Below are 15052 nucleotides of genomic sequence, written 5' to 3'. Positions count from 1 at the left end.
TGTTCAGAGAGCATAACTAATGACATGACTGATATCAATCAATCAATCACTTTATTTTGAACTAAGAAAAACCAGTTTACAAGTTCAGGCCTGCCAAAGCCTCATTGAGCTTTTACAGCAGCGCCTGGCAGACAGCGAAAAGTCATGGGCAGTGCTTTATAGGAATGAGGGATATATAAGTACAAAAGCAAACATAACGGTAGGTCAGAAAGACCGAAATTACATGGGACCGAACACTACATGGGATAAAAGGACAGGAAATTGTGACCACGAAAGGGCCATAGAGGAGAGAGGCGAGGAATTGCTGTATAGCAGAAATCTCTAGCATGCAATTGAAAGGTAATGGGAAAACAGATGAATGCAATAGCTTCTTTAGTTTATAATTGGCATTCATAGACGAAGCATTTGACAACAACGGCCTGAGGCATCTACTCGGAATATACTGAATTTTACACAGACTTGATCAAAAATGCTTCAGCACAACTGTTTCAAATAGGAGAAAGAGAAAATTTGGAAGCCTTAAAAAAACAAAAAAAAACATCACATTCCTTTGAAATTTGAAAATCATAGCACCGTTTTTTAACATTGAGCACAAGATGGAGTTGAGTCTTTTTTTTTTTGCCACCGAAGCCTATCCTTCAGCACTCATGGCAGCTGCTGCCGCACTGGCCTCTGCACTCCAGGCAGGATTCATTGCCATGGCACCTGGCCCTCGTTAGAAAAAAAATGGATGAAATTCCTGCGGACACTGGCTGCAGCTTGCGAGCTTTTGCGCGCCTTTGTGCCTTGCAGCTCAAACATCCCTGTTCGGCCTGGATCCTCACTTCTCCACGCTCCCTCCAAAACATTGCCAAATACATCCTCAGCGTCTGCATAGCCGACAGGGCAGTATTCTGACTCTGAAGCACTCATTCCGCTTAAAAAGTTGTGTAATATACATGTTGCTTTTACTACGCTATCAGCATTGCTTGGCTGCAGGTGGATGGTACGGCCATAAATCTTCCACCGTGAAGCCAGAATGCCAAATGCATTCTCTGCACACCTCCTGGAAAACAAAAAGTCAGTTTCCTTGTTTAAAAAAACAGCACTGCTTCAGCAGGAAAGGCATGCAGGTACACTCACTCTGCACTGCAGTAAAACTTCTTCTCTGGCAGTAACAAACTGCGCAAACAAGTGGATAGACATTTAACTTGTGTCATTACAGAAGACAAACTGCACACCATAGATGCAAACAAAGGCAATCAACATCCCAAAATGACAGGACTTACACCAATACCTCTTTGTTAATTTTCATTTCTGTTTTCTATACGTTGCAGACATAGGACTTTTCATGATGTAAAAAATGGTGTGAAGAAAATGCAAAGGGCGGACAGGATGACTCAGAGAAGCATTAATTAGAGAAAACTCGAGAGAGCCTGCAATTCTGGAGGGCAATATCAGTAGCGAAGATGCCAGGAAAACATCCCAGCCTTACAAGCACAGGGAAGAGTGCCGTAATGACTGCAGCATCATTAAAGTTGAGGTTGTTAAATGGAGAAGAGCCCACTGAACTAGAAATCAGATTAAGTAAAGCTGAAAGTTAGGCGAATTGGTGAACGTTCACCAACTCGCCCAAACTTTTGGCTCTACTTAAGAGCACTTTTCTGCTGTCGTTTAAAAAAATTCATATAGAAAGGCTCAAAGCAGCAAATTTGTGCCATGCTGTATATACCTTGCACGGCTCAGGCGGTAATTGAAGATCACCTCTTCATTGCTCGTCCGGCTCCCAGGTAGCGGCCGCATAAAATCTGGACGAAGCTGAAATGCCTCGTCGCCGATGAACACGTGAGGCAAAGTTGTAGCTGATCCTGGCAGTTGGGCTGCCCTCGGCAAGTTCAGCTTTCCCTTTTCAAGTCGTTTCGCAATAGGGGAATCCTTGAATATTCCTCCGTCGCTCAGGCGTCCAGGTGCACCGACATCAATGAGCCTGAACTGGTACCTGCTGTCAACCACTGCCATCAATACAATGGAGTAGGTGCCCTGTAAAGACATATACAACTGCGGGTAATGCATGCATTACATTGCACATGATATCACAGAGATGTTAGATCCTTCAGTACTGTAACAACTTAAATAAAGCCAACACTGCCATACCTTGTAGTTGAAGTAGAGACTTCCAGACTTTTTCGGCCGCTTTATATTCACATGCTTGCCATCAACTGCACCTAAGCAGTTCGGAAATTGCCACTGGTGCCAAAAACCTGCAGCTATGTCACGCCATTCACTCTCTGTTGGAGGCTGTAATAAGATAAGACACGTGTTTTGTATTGCTACAGTACATGATAGAGTGCATCATGATTGATGACATTCATCATACAACTTCTGTTAGGTGCATTTACTGCAGTATGTGATGTGGACCTTTGGTTCATAGTGTGCCTGCCAAGTGATGTTGGAGCAATGCTAACCATATCCATGCACAGTATAACAGGAACCTGCAAGGCATCAGCAATAATAATAATATAAAATAATAATAATAATAATAATAATAATAATATTAATAATAATAATAATAATAATAATAATAATAATAATAATAATAATTGGTTTTGGGGGAAAGGAAATGGCGCAGTATCTGTCTTATATATCGTTAGACACCGGAACCGCGCCGTAAGGGAAGGGATAAAGGAGGGAGTGAAAGAAGAAAAGAAGAGGAGATGCCGTAGTGGAGGGCTCCGGAATAATTTCGACCACCTGGGGATCTTTACGTGCACTGACATCGCACAGCACACGGGCGCCTTAGCGTTTTTCCTCCATAAAAACGCAGCCGCCGCGGTCGGGTACGAACCCGGGAACTCCGGATCAGTAGTCGAGCGGCCTAACCACTGAGCCACCGCGGCGGGGCGCATCAGCAAACAAGGAAAAAGTATTCGTGGAGTAGTAAAGATATTCAAGAAAGTTAATTAGCCTATATATTAGTAAGTGATCTATTACATGTGCAGTAAAACAGGAGAATACAGCCTAACGCATTTTTGCGTCATGCTAAATAATGTATTACACCACATATTTCCTACCTTCATGTACAGAGGTGAAAGCACGTCCCACAGCACCTGGCAAGTGAGGTGTATAGCCTCCCTTGCCGTCTCAATTCCAATCCGGAACGCCATGGCCACGTCCGGTATGGGCATGCCTGACGAGAGGTACCTGCAAATGCGCATGTAAACATATGCTCATGCGTTCAGATGACATATATAATTTACGACATACAGTACATAGCCGCACGCAAGCACAAATACTAGAAAGCTGCTCAACTGTGATGCCATCGCCGAATTGCAATCAAAGGAGCCTGCACATAGCGTGATATAACATGCAGTGGGTAATTACATTGTTTAAATTACTCACCGCAGCGTCAAGGCAAGCCGTTCACCCGATGAGATAGGGTCTCTGCATAGCCACTGTTTAGATAACTTCTCGTCAGCCATGCTGTGCAGCATGTCGAATATCTCCGGAGACATTCGGTAATATTTATGAAATAGGCTTTCGTCCCCATTCTTCATGAGCTGCATCTGAAAACGTTTCAAGGAAAAATGGAACCAGTGCGCTAACACTACAGCATGTCCTGACTTACCGCTGTGAAGTACTCGCTCTCCTCCGCGCGGTTTTGCCACACAGGACGCACCCAGTGCCTGCGAACTCTAGTCTGCAATTGTTTTAGAACCAGCAAAGTTCTAAACATTGCCATTTTCCGGCGGCGTTACATGGCAGACGACGATGGCGGAGGCGCGAACAGCAGAAAGAAAAAAGCGCGCGCTTTTCTGCATCACGTGATTTTGTGTAGTAGACTAAAAATAAAATCAGTACCTAAATATTTTTTTCAGTGATTTTAATGTGTTTTATCTCGTATGAAGCCTTAAGAGCATTGTTCAATGCGTTAATTAACTCAAAATGACTGAACGCTGAAGCTGCCGCAATCGAGCAACACTGAAAACGCGCCGCTCCAACGCCGAGTCCCGTCGCTTCGTGCGGCTTGCGCCAGCGACAGCGATGGGCGACGGCGGTGTCATCGCGCGACGTATCGCGAAGGGATATCGCCTCATGCGGTTACCGCTTGAACTTGCGGGCTCGTTGTAAATTACATTGTTTTTTTGGGGGAAAGGAAATGGCGCAGTATCTGTCTCACATATCGGCGGACACCTTCGAAAGGGGAGGGTTAAAGGAGGGACTGAATGAAAAAGGTGCCGTAGTGGAGGGCTCCGGAATAATTGCGACCACCTGGGGATCTTAACGTGCACTGACATCGCGCACCACACGGGCGCCTTTGCGTTTCGCCTCCATCGAAACGCGGCCGCCGCGGTCAGTTTTGAACCCAGGTACTCCGGATCAATAGCCGAATTATAAGACAGTCTTCAGGATGCAACCAGTACTATACACTGACCCAATTTTTAATCCTAGGCAATTGCCTTTCATTTTATGGGCTCATAAAATGAGTATCGCAAGGTAATCATCCTGAGACAGGGCTACCCACGAAACACAAGAAGGGCTACGCAATGTGTAACAAACGTCTACAAAAGTGTATACGGTACGTAATGTCTGGAAGAAATCTATTTTCAGATGTTCTGCAGACAATGAGGCAAAAAGAGGTGTTATATATGTCTGAGAATGCTCCGCCAAAACGATCTAGAAAACTGCTTCGGAAGAACTCATTAAGAACATAATTAGACATCTTTATTTTTTTTGGAAATGGCTGTTTATATGAAGCCTATAGCCTCAAGATCAGTATGCTAAATATTTAGCTCTCAAAAAACAACTAGCACTGGGACTTCATTATGTTTATTGCTCACGCTTTTTTTTAGAGCGTTAGATCTTATCACGCTTCGAGATTTCGTGGGGTCTGCTACCACCCTCAATGCTATCTGGCAGCAACTACTCATCACGTTTCGAGATTTCGTGGGGTCCGCTGTCGGATGGATGGATGGAAAGTAGGAGCATCCCCTTTGAAACGGGGCAGTGGTTGTTTCCACTATGCTCAGTGTTTTCCTTTATTTTTATTTACTCTGCTGTAAGTTGTTAATACAATTCGCCATTTCCTTTTAAAAAACGTATTCCTACACTTTAAAACTTATGTCACCTCTCTGCTTTTGTACCACCAATCCTCCAATCGCTTCTTGCTAATTTACACCGCAGATTTATTTACATAACTATTGTTATCTCTAAACCCTAAAGCCTCACGAAGAGTGACTGTGCCTGCATCGACATCGGGATGGATACCATCGCATTTTAGGATGAGGTGTTCTATTGTTTCTACAGATCTACCACACACAGCACATGTGTCAACTTCGTTAAATTTTTTTCTGTAGCTGCGCGTTCTAAGACTCCCTGACCTAGGTTCAAAGAGGAGGGCACTGCCTCTTGAGTTATCATAAAATGTTTCCTTCCTGATCTGCCTTTTCCAGCATCGATATATAGTTCTACACTATGCTTATTTTCCATTGAATCTATCCAATTTTTACCTTTGACGTTTTTAACCTGTCGTTTAATGCTCTTTCTCCTTCCTCGTCTCTGGCAAATTTACTGGCCAGCTTTCTAGTTCGTTTCCGCCATTGTGTGTCAACGCTCTTTCTGTACAGGTATTTAAATACCTTAGCTGCCCACCGGTTATCATCCAATTTCCTCAGGCGTTCTTCGTATAGTACTTTACTCTGAGCTTCTCGTGCTTCGAACGTTGCCCAGCCCATATCCCCCTGTACTGCCTCGTTTGTGGTTTTCCCGTGGGCACCTATTGCTAATCTTCCGACAGTTCTCTGATTTACGTCTAATCGCGACTGAACTTCAGCCCTTAAGAATAGAACCGCATTCCCGAAAGTAAGCCCCGGCACCATTATTCCTTTCCAAATACCTCTGAGGACTTCATGCCTGTTGTACCCCCACAATGCCCTATGTTTCATTATCCCGGCATCTCTTCGCCCTTTTGCTATGAGAGACGTACTGTTCGTGCTTTTCCGTGTACATATGCCCGTTGTTTACCCATACCCCGAGATATTTGTATTCGGCCCCTCGGGGTATTTCATGGCCTTGTATTGTAAGCTCCTGATCAGTTGTGCCATTGAAAACCATCACACCTGACTTAGTTGCGCTAAAACTGAAACCTAGACTGTCTCCTTCGTCTCCACAGCAATTCACCAAAGTTTGCAAATCTTCCTGGCTACCTGCTAACAGTACAATATCGTACGCATACATTAAACCCGGCAGTCGTTGCTCAACAACCTTTCCGCCTAATGTTTATGACAGATCATAACCTAGATTGCTTCCTTGTAGCCTTCTTTCCATACTTATCATATAAAGCATGAACAGCAGCGGTGATAGAGGACAACCTTGCCTTAATCCTTTGTGTATCTTGACAGTTGTGCTCTTAATTCCTTCCCATGTTATTTCAACTTCATTTTCTCGATCTATTTCCTGTAGAAAATTAATTACCTCATGACTGACACTCACTTTTTAATATGTTACACAGGAGTTCCCTGTTCACGTTGTCGTATGCACCGCTTATGTCCCAGAAGGCTAAATACAGAGGTCTGTTTTCCGCCTTTGCTATTTCTATGCACTGGGTCAGCATGAACAGGCAATCATCTAAGCGCCTACCACTTCTGAACCCGTTCTGAAGTTCTCCGAGTATTCTTTCTACCCATGACTGCATTTTTATTTTCACCGCCTGCATCGCCAGCCTGTATGTAACTGATGTTATCGTAATCAGTGGGAAGGATTGTATGTTCGTCTTATTGCTTTTTCCTTTATGAATCAAATTCATTTTACTCTGTTTCCAGCTGTGCGGAATTTTCTGATTCGTTATGACTGCCTCCAAAACTTTTATCAGCGTTTCCTTACCTCTTGGGCCAAGTTCATTAACTAGCTTGATTGGAATTTCGTCGATCCCTGCTGACGTGCATCTTGGAATATTTGCTTCCGCCTTTTTTCAGTTAAGATTCGTCAGTTCCACGCTGTTTTCTATTGTGCGTTCCTGTGTTGCTCCCTCATTTGGGGTGATTACTCTATCGTCTTTCTTAAATGACTCAGTTATAACTGATGAAATGTAGTTCACAGCGTCATCTCCCTCTAAACTTTTTCCTTCGGCATCGTGAATCTGTTCCTGCTTTCTGTGATTCGCTTTGCCCAGCCACCTTATATGGTTTCAGAATTTTCTTGGCCCCCCTTTAGTTGCATCGCGAACTTTAGCCCGCCAGCGATCAGAAGACTGCTTTATTTTAGCCTGGACGAGGAGCTGCACTTGCTGTTTTTTTTTGTCGGTAAGATTCCCATTTTCGGCCTATCTCCTTTTCAGATAACTGCGCCCTCTTTGCTTCTCTGTGTTCCCGCGATGCCCACCGTCGTTCGATGGCCTCCCTAATTTCCTTATTCCACTAACTTCGTGGCTTCCTCAATCTTTCCTCTCCAGCGGTTTACTTGCTTTATTTTTGTACTAATGAGGAGTTCTAACTTATTATTATCCCACTTTTCCATGGGATGTGTCTCTATTGCTTCCTCTATGCACGCCGCTATTTGTTCGTCATTTATTAATTTTCCCCTGAAATCACAGCGCCATCTCTAGCAGCAACTAGAAACCAGCACATCTTGCATCGAAACTTACAGCACCTACCATAATCTGTACGTTCGTTCCGCTATATATACTCCGACAAGGGGCACCCATCCCGGAACAGTTGCATACCTAATTTGGTAGGCAAATAAAACTCTATGGGTGTTGGTATAGAAATAAAACCACAATTAAATGATAGGCAACATTGTATGCATGCAATTACTAATCGAATCGTTACCATATCGCACCGCAAGCCGAATTCAAGAGCCAGCTTGACCCCCCAAGCAAAGCAAATTCTGTTTGAGACGTATCCTGAGGAGGTGTAGCTCGACAATGGGTAGACGTGCATCGTAATTTCTCAGATAGATGGCGCTAGGCGTCGATAGCTCCTGTTCGGAACAAATTGCTGTTGAAAAACCTCGCTAAAACGTTTCCGAGTAAACTTCTCGTCAGAGAAATTTTTAAAACGCTGCGTGGAAAACATATTCAGAGAAGTTTTTAAAACGTTTGTGAAAAAACTTTTTGTCAGGAAGTTTTTAATACGTTTCTGGATAGACCTCTATTGCTGATATGTTTTTTAAACGTTTCAATCTAGAGTTAGACGTTGCTAGATGTTTGGAGTGGTTTGAAGACGCTTTGTAGAACTTATGTGTTTCGTGGGTAGGTTCTCAGCTAGACTTCGAAGACAGATGTGATGGATCATGCCCTCATAAGCAGCCTTCAAATGCAATGTCAAGGTCTTCCATCAAGAACAGAAGTCAGATTGTATGTCAGTGCTGGACCATTGTGAGCACATTGCTAAAAGTGACTAGACTTTTCTACCTATCAAAGTATGTTGCACGTAAGTGTGCATTGAAGACAAATTATCAAATGTGCACTTGCTAACAATAGTCTTCCGATGAAAACTTTTTCCTTGCGAGGCTAAAAAATACAGGGACCACAGAGGACTACGCTGTACCCTTCGGCACAGCTTTAGGTTAATTTGTGTTGAAACTTGAAAACTTCACAGAATGATTTAGCTGGAATGAATTGCATTCCGAAAGTATTATTGATGTGTTGAAAGTGGTTAGAAGTAGACTGCAGAAAGAATTAAGTTGGCTGCCCCGTTCACGCAGACCTCCCTGAAGAAGTAATAAGGTTTTGCTTAATAACTACAGACTGCACTTCTCTATGTGAAAGAAGTTAATTCAAAAAAGGCAGAAAAACGTGAACGGGCGAAGTACCTTAAACTGAGCCGCTGCTAACTCTGCTGTGACGTGCTAGAAAAAGTTGAAGGAAAAAGAGGCGAAATCAGCGAGCATAAATACATGGCGACAAATCTGCCTCATTTGTTTCAAATTATAGCAGTGGCTGCATGGCTGTCCAGATAAATATGAAGTCACTGTTTCTGTTGTGTCTAAATATATATGCGGATATGTGTCTGCCTGCCAAATTCCTTCTACCTATCGTTTTCCTATTCCTCTGTTTTCTGTGCATCTCGGCTCCTTGCGAATGAAAATAATTGTTGCCGCGGTCACTCTTTTAATTTCGCGTTTGTCCCTGGCATGGATCAAATGCCGCTACACCACATGCTACTACTATTGACGTTAGTATGAATAGAAAAAAGCTGTACAATCCGTGTGCAGTGCATTATAATCTCCAGCAATACTCCCTCATGCAATGTCCCGTGTGAACCTTTGAGGAATGAATAAACATGCGCACAGGCCAGAAATAGTTCCATTCAAGGTCCGCTTAGCCATTTTGGAGACACCCACGCGAATGGCGTGGCTTCCACGCCTACTGCGGCGCCTGCCGAATGCGCCACTCGTTTTTACCAGTGAAGACGCGTGCATCGCCACGACACGCCGCCACGCCCTGTCGACACCGGCGGGGTCACCCCGAGCTGTGCCTGTGAGCACACTACCCAATATTCTAGTTCATTGTAACTGAAGTGTCAGGGGGTTTTCTCCCGCCCTAGAGCACGCGTCCGCCGTGTGGCGGCGCTGTCAGATGACCCTCTAGCTTGACAGTTGACAGCCGTGCGGTGCGGACGCTTGTCTCGGTGCTCTTCGGATTACGCGTGCTGACCGGGACCTGACGGACGGACGACTGCGAGAGCGCGTGACTACGAGAAATCGATGAGATATTTACTTTAATATTTTGAGAGCTTAGATTTAGGCTAGTTTTAGATATGGGCTAGTTAGGTGAAGTGCTCGCGAAAGAGCAGGTCAGTGACCTAACGGCCGGGCCTTTTCCGGCTGACAGCTATAGATCTGCAGGGCTCACTTGTGAGCCATGTAGTTAGTATACCTTTAGTTAGTAGAAGACAGGTAGCTAGTATTCCCTTATAGGTGATTGGCTTTAGCGGTAGGCAGAATTTTATTTGAGCACGTGGTTGCAAGTGGTTTTTTTTCTTCTCTAGCATTTTGTGGTAGGAATAATAGAGTGCTGCTAAGATGGTCAAGCAACTGAAGGTTAAATGCAAGGAGTGTGAGACGTTGGTGAATCTGAAAGAAAGGCGGTTCGATTCTGTAGAGAAAGCCGAAGGCGCAAATTTTATGTGCAAATGCTGCGTATTAGGTGCGCGCCTGGACAGGGCTGACGAAGCAAACACCAGCCTAGCGCTACGTATGGATGCCCTAGAAAAAGAGCAGCAGGTAGAGAGGGCAGAGAAGCGCAAACTCCAAGAGCAGCTTAGTGAGTTGTTGAACGCAAAAATGGCTGACACCGCCAAGCGAAGTGACATTGGCGGACATTCCATCGCCAGCCACGTGGATGGGGCCTGCGCTGGCATGGACAGCGATAAGGAGTTAGGTCAGGCGGGTTCAGACAGGAACAGCTACGCACACGTGGCAGCTAGGAAGTCTGTTGGAGATGGAGAGAAGGGGAACAAGATAACTTCCTGGAATGAGGTCGCAGCCACAGATAAGAGGCGGCATAATAAACCGGAAGTTAGGATGGAGGAAGCGAGTACCCAAGTACTTAGTGGTGGTGACTCAAATATGAGTAGGTGCAAAAGAACTACAATGGAGAGTGTAAAAGGGTGATAAGCGGGTAGCAGTCGGGGCATTCCCAGGCAGGAAAATGGACGCAGTACTGAGCGAAACAAAAAACTAACTTTCTAAGAATGTTGAAGAGCGCAATTTGGTAGTGATAGCGGCGGGAGTTGACGATTTAAGGGCGATAGCACAGCAAGTCCAGATCGTGGTGTGCGCAGTGCCGGAAATGCAAGGACGGAACGGAGAAATTACCAAGGACGTTGTGGCTGTTAATCGGGAGATATGGAAGTTAAGCCAGGAGAAAGGCTTTGAAGTGGCAGACATAAACAGGGAAATGCATAGAGCAGGCTTTGGCGGAGGCTTTACGCGAGATGGCATCCACTTTAATAGAAGGCTAGGAGCCGAGATCGGGTGGCGCCTGGGAGGCCGGGCAGTAGCTTTTTTAGGGTGTCCACTGCGGATCAAGGCATAGGGGTAGGTAGAAGCAAAATAGAAAGTGTAGCAATGAAGGCTGACGCCAATAAAATGACCACTAGGAGGTCCAGGAAGAAAACTACAAATAAGAAATTTAACACTAGGATCAGGTACATAAACATGCAAGGCGGTAGAAAGAGAGCGAAGTGGTTAGAGATAGAACAGCAGTTGAAGGACGAATAAGTAGGTGTATACGCGCTATGCGAGACACATCTCAGGGATCTAGAAGACCCACCATTTATTGATGGCTACGTCTGGGAAGGGAGCAACAGAACAACAACGGAGAGGAAGGGAGGAGGAGTAGGTATGCTGATACATCAAAGAACAAATTGGCAAAGAATAAAGTCAACTTGCAAAGAACATGTCTGGGTATCGGGCACAATTGCCGGTAAAAGGACATGGCTAGGAGTAGTTTATTTAGAGACAGGGGACAAATGCAGGCAAGAGAACACGGATCTAGTTAAGTGTCTCAATGACGATATAAAGCAGTTTGGAGAAGGCGCCAATATTATTCTGTTGGGGGACATGAATGGCCACATCGAGGATCTGGATAGATACACAGATTATAACGGGAAGTTGATTCTAGACTTCTGTGAGCGACACAACCTAGTTATTGTAAATAGAGAAACTAAGTGTGACGGACAAATCACGTGGGAATCCCGCAACAGGCAAACGACCATTGCAATGACTACTGCTTAACCTCGCAGGGGATGTATAGCAAGCTCGCAATGATGGAAATAGACGAAGAGGGGAAGTACAGCCTCGGTACGTGATCATAAGCGTATTAGTCTACAGTTTGGAGCCCTGCTCAAAAGAGAAATGAAGAGGAGTCAAAGAGAGTGCGGAAAATTAAATGACGAACAAATAGCGCAAATAGCGGCGTGCATAGAGGAAGCAATAGAGACACATCTCATGGAAAAGTGGGATTATATTAAGTTAGTCCTCATTAGTACAAAAATAAAACAAGTAAAAGGAGTAAACCGCTGGAGAGGAAAGAGGAAGCCACGAAGTTGGTGTAATAAGGAAATTAGGGAGGCCATGGAACAACGACGGTTGGCATCACGGGAACACAGAGAAGCAAAGAGGGCGCAGTTATCTGAAGAGGAAATAGGCCGAAAATGGGAATCTTATCGACAAAAGAAACAGCAAGTGCAGGTCCTCGTCCAGACTAAAATAAAGCAGTCCTCTGATCGCTGGCTGGCTGAAGTTCGCGATGCAACTAAAGGGGGGCCAAGAAAATTGTGGAACCATATAAGCTGGCTGGGCAAAGCGAATCACAGAATCAGGAACAGATTCACGATGCCGAAGGAAGATGTTTAGAGGGAGATGACGCTGTGAACTACATTGCTTGGGGGGTCAAGCTGGGTCTTGAATTCGGCTTGCGGTGCGATATCGTAACGATTCAATTAGTAATTGTATGTATACAATGTTTGCCTATCATTTAATTGTGTTTTTTTTTCTATACCAACACCCATAGGGTTTTATTTGCCTACCAAATTAGGTATGCAACTGTTCCGGGATGGGTGCCCCTTGTCGGAGTATATATAGCGGTACGAACGTACAGATTATGGTAGGTGCTGTAAGTTTCGATGCAAGATGTGCTGGTTTCTAGTTGCTGTTAGAGATGGCGCTGTGATCTCAGGGGAAAATTAAATGACGAACAAATAGCGGCGTGCATAGAGGAAGCAATAGAGACACATCCCATGGAAAAGTGGGATTATAATAAGTTAGAACTCCTCATTAGTACAAAAATAAAGCAAGTAAACCGCTGGAGAGGAAAGATCGAGGAAGCCACGAAGTTAGTGGAACAGGGAAATTAGGGAGGCCATCGAACGACGGTGGGCATCGCGGGAACACAGAGAAGCAAAGAGGGCGCAGTTATCTGAAGAGGAAATAGGCCGAAAATGGGAATCTTACCGACAAAAGAAAAACAGCAAGTGCAGCTCCTCGTCCAGGCTAACATAAAGCAGTCTTCTGATCGCTGGCTGGCTGAAGTTCGCGATGCAACTAAAGGGGGTCAAGAAAATTCTGAAACCATATAAGGTGGCTGGGCAAAGCGAATCACAGAAAGCAGGAACAGATTCACGATGCCGAAGGAAAAAGTTTAGAGTGAGATGACGCTGTGAACTACATTTCATCAGTTATAGCTGAGTCATTTAAGAAAGACGATAGACTAATCACCCCAAATGAGGGAGCAACACAGGAACGCACAATAGAAAACAGCGTGGAACTGACGAATCTTAACTGAAAAAAGGCGGAAGCAAATATTCCAAGATGCACGTCAGCAGGGATCGACGAAATTCCAATCAAGCTAATTAATGAACTTGGCTTAAGAGGTAAGGAAACGCTGATAAAAGTATTGGAGGCTGTCATAACAAATCAGAATACTCCGCACAGCTGGAAACAGAATAAAATGAAATTGATTCATAAAGGAAAAAGCAATAAGACGAACATACAATCCTTCCCACCGATTACGATAACAGCAGTTACATACAGGCTGGCGATGCAGGCGGTGAAAATAAAAATGCAGTCATGGGTAGAAAGAATACTCGGAGAACTTCAGAACGGGTTCAGAAGTGGTAGGCGCTTAGATGATTGCCTGGTCATGTTTACCCAGTGCATAGATATAGCAAAGGCGGAAAACAGACCTCTGTATTTAGCCTTCTGGGACATAAGCGGTGCATACGACAACGTGAACAGGGAACTCCTGTGGAACATATTAAAAAGTGAAGGTGTCAGTCATGACGTAATTAATTTTCTACAGGAAATATGTCGAGAAAATGAAGTTGAAATAACATGGGAAGTAATTAAGAGCACAACTGTCAAGATACACAAAGGATTAAGGCAAGGTTGTCCTCTATCACCGCTGCTGTTCATGCTTTATATGATAAGTATGGAAAGAAGGCTACAAGGAAGCAATCTAGGTTATGATCTGTCATAAACATTAGGCGGAAAGGTTGTTGAGCAACGACTGCCGGGTTTAATGTATGCGTACGATATTGTACTGTTAGCAGATAGCCAAGAAGGTTTGCAAACTTTGGTGAATTGCTGTGGAGACGAAGGAGACAGTCTAGGTTTCAGTTTTAGCGCAACTAAGTCAGGTGTGATGGTTTTCAATGGCACAACTGATCAGGAGCTTACAATACAAGGCCATGAAATACCCCGAGGGGCCGAATACAAATATCTCGGGGTATGGGTAAACAACGGGCATATGTACACGGAAAAGCACGAACAGTACGTCTCTCATAGCAAAAGGGCGAAGAGATGCCGGGATAATGAAACATAGGGCATTGTGGGGGTACAACAGGCATGAAGTCCTCAGAGGTATTTGGAAAGGAATAATGGTGCCGGGGCTTACTTTCGGGAATGCGGTTCTATTCTTAAGGGCTGAAGTTCAGTCGCGATTAGACGTAAATCAGAGAACTGTCGGAAGATTAGCAATAGGTGCCCACGGGAAAACCACAAACGAGGCAGTACAGGGGGATATGGGCTGGGCAACGTTCGAAGCACGAGAAGCTCAGAGTAAAGTACTATACGAAGAACGCCTGAGGAAATTGGATGATAACCGGTGGGCAGCTAAGGTATTTAAATACCTGTACAGAAAGAGCGTTGACACACAATGGCGGAAACGAACTAGAAAGCTGGCCAGTAAATTTGCCAGAGACGAGGAAGGAGAAAGAGCATTAAACGACAGGTTAAAAACGTCGAAGGTAAAAATTGGATAGATTCAATAGAAAAGAAGCATAGTGTAGAACTATATCGATACTGGAAAAGGCAGATCAGGGAGGAAACATTTTATGATAACTCAAGAGGCAGTGCCCTCCTCTTTGAAGCTAGGTCAGGGTGTCTGAGAACGCGCAGCTACAGAAAAAAATTTAACGAAGAAGGTGACACATGTGCTGTGTGTGGTAAATCTGAAGAAACAATAGAACACCTCATCCTAAAATGCAATGATATCCATCCCGATGTCGATGCAGGCACAGTCACTCTTCCTGAGGCCTCAGGGTTCAGAAATAACAATAGTCATGTAAATAAA

This window comes from Amblyomma americanum, chromosome 1, assembly GCF_052857255.1.
Source record: "Amblyomma americanum isolate KBUSLIRL-KWMA chromosome 1, ASM5285725v1, whole genome shotgun sequence".
NCBI lineage: Eukaryota > Metazoa > Arthropoda > Arachnida > Ixodida > Ixodidae > Amblyomma > Amblyomma americanum.
This window is presented reverse-complemented; position numbering follows the sequence as displayed.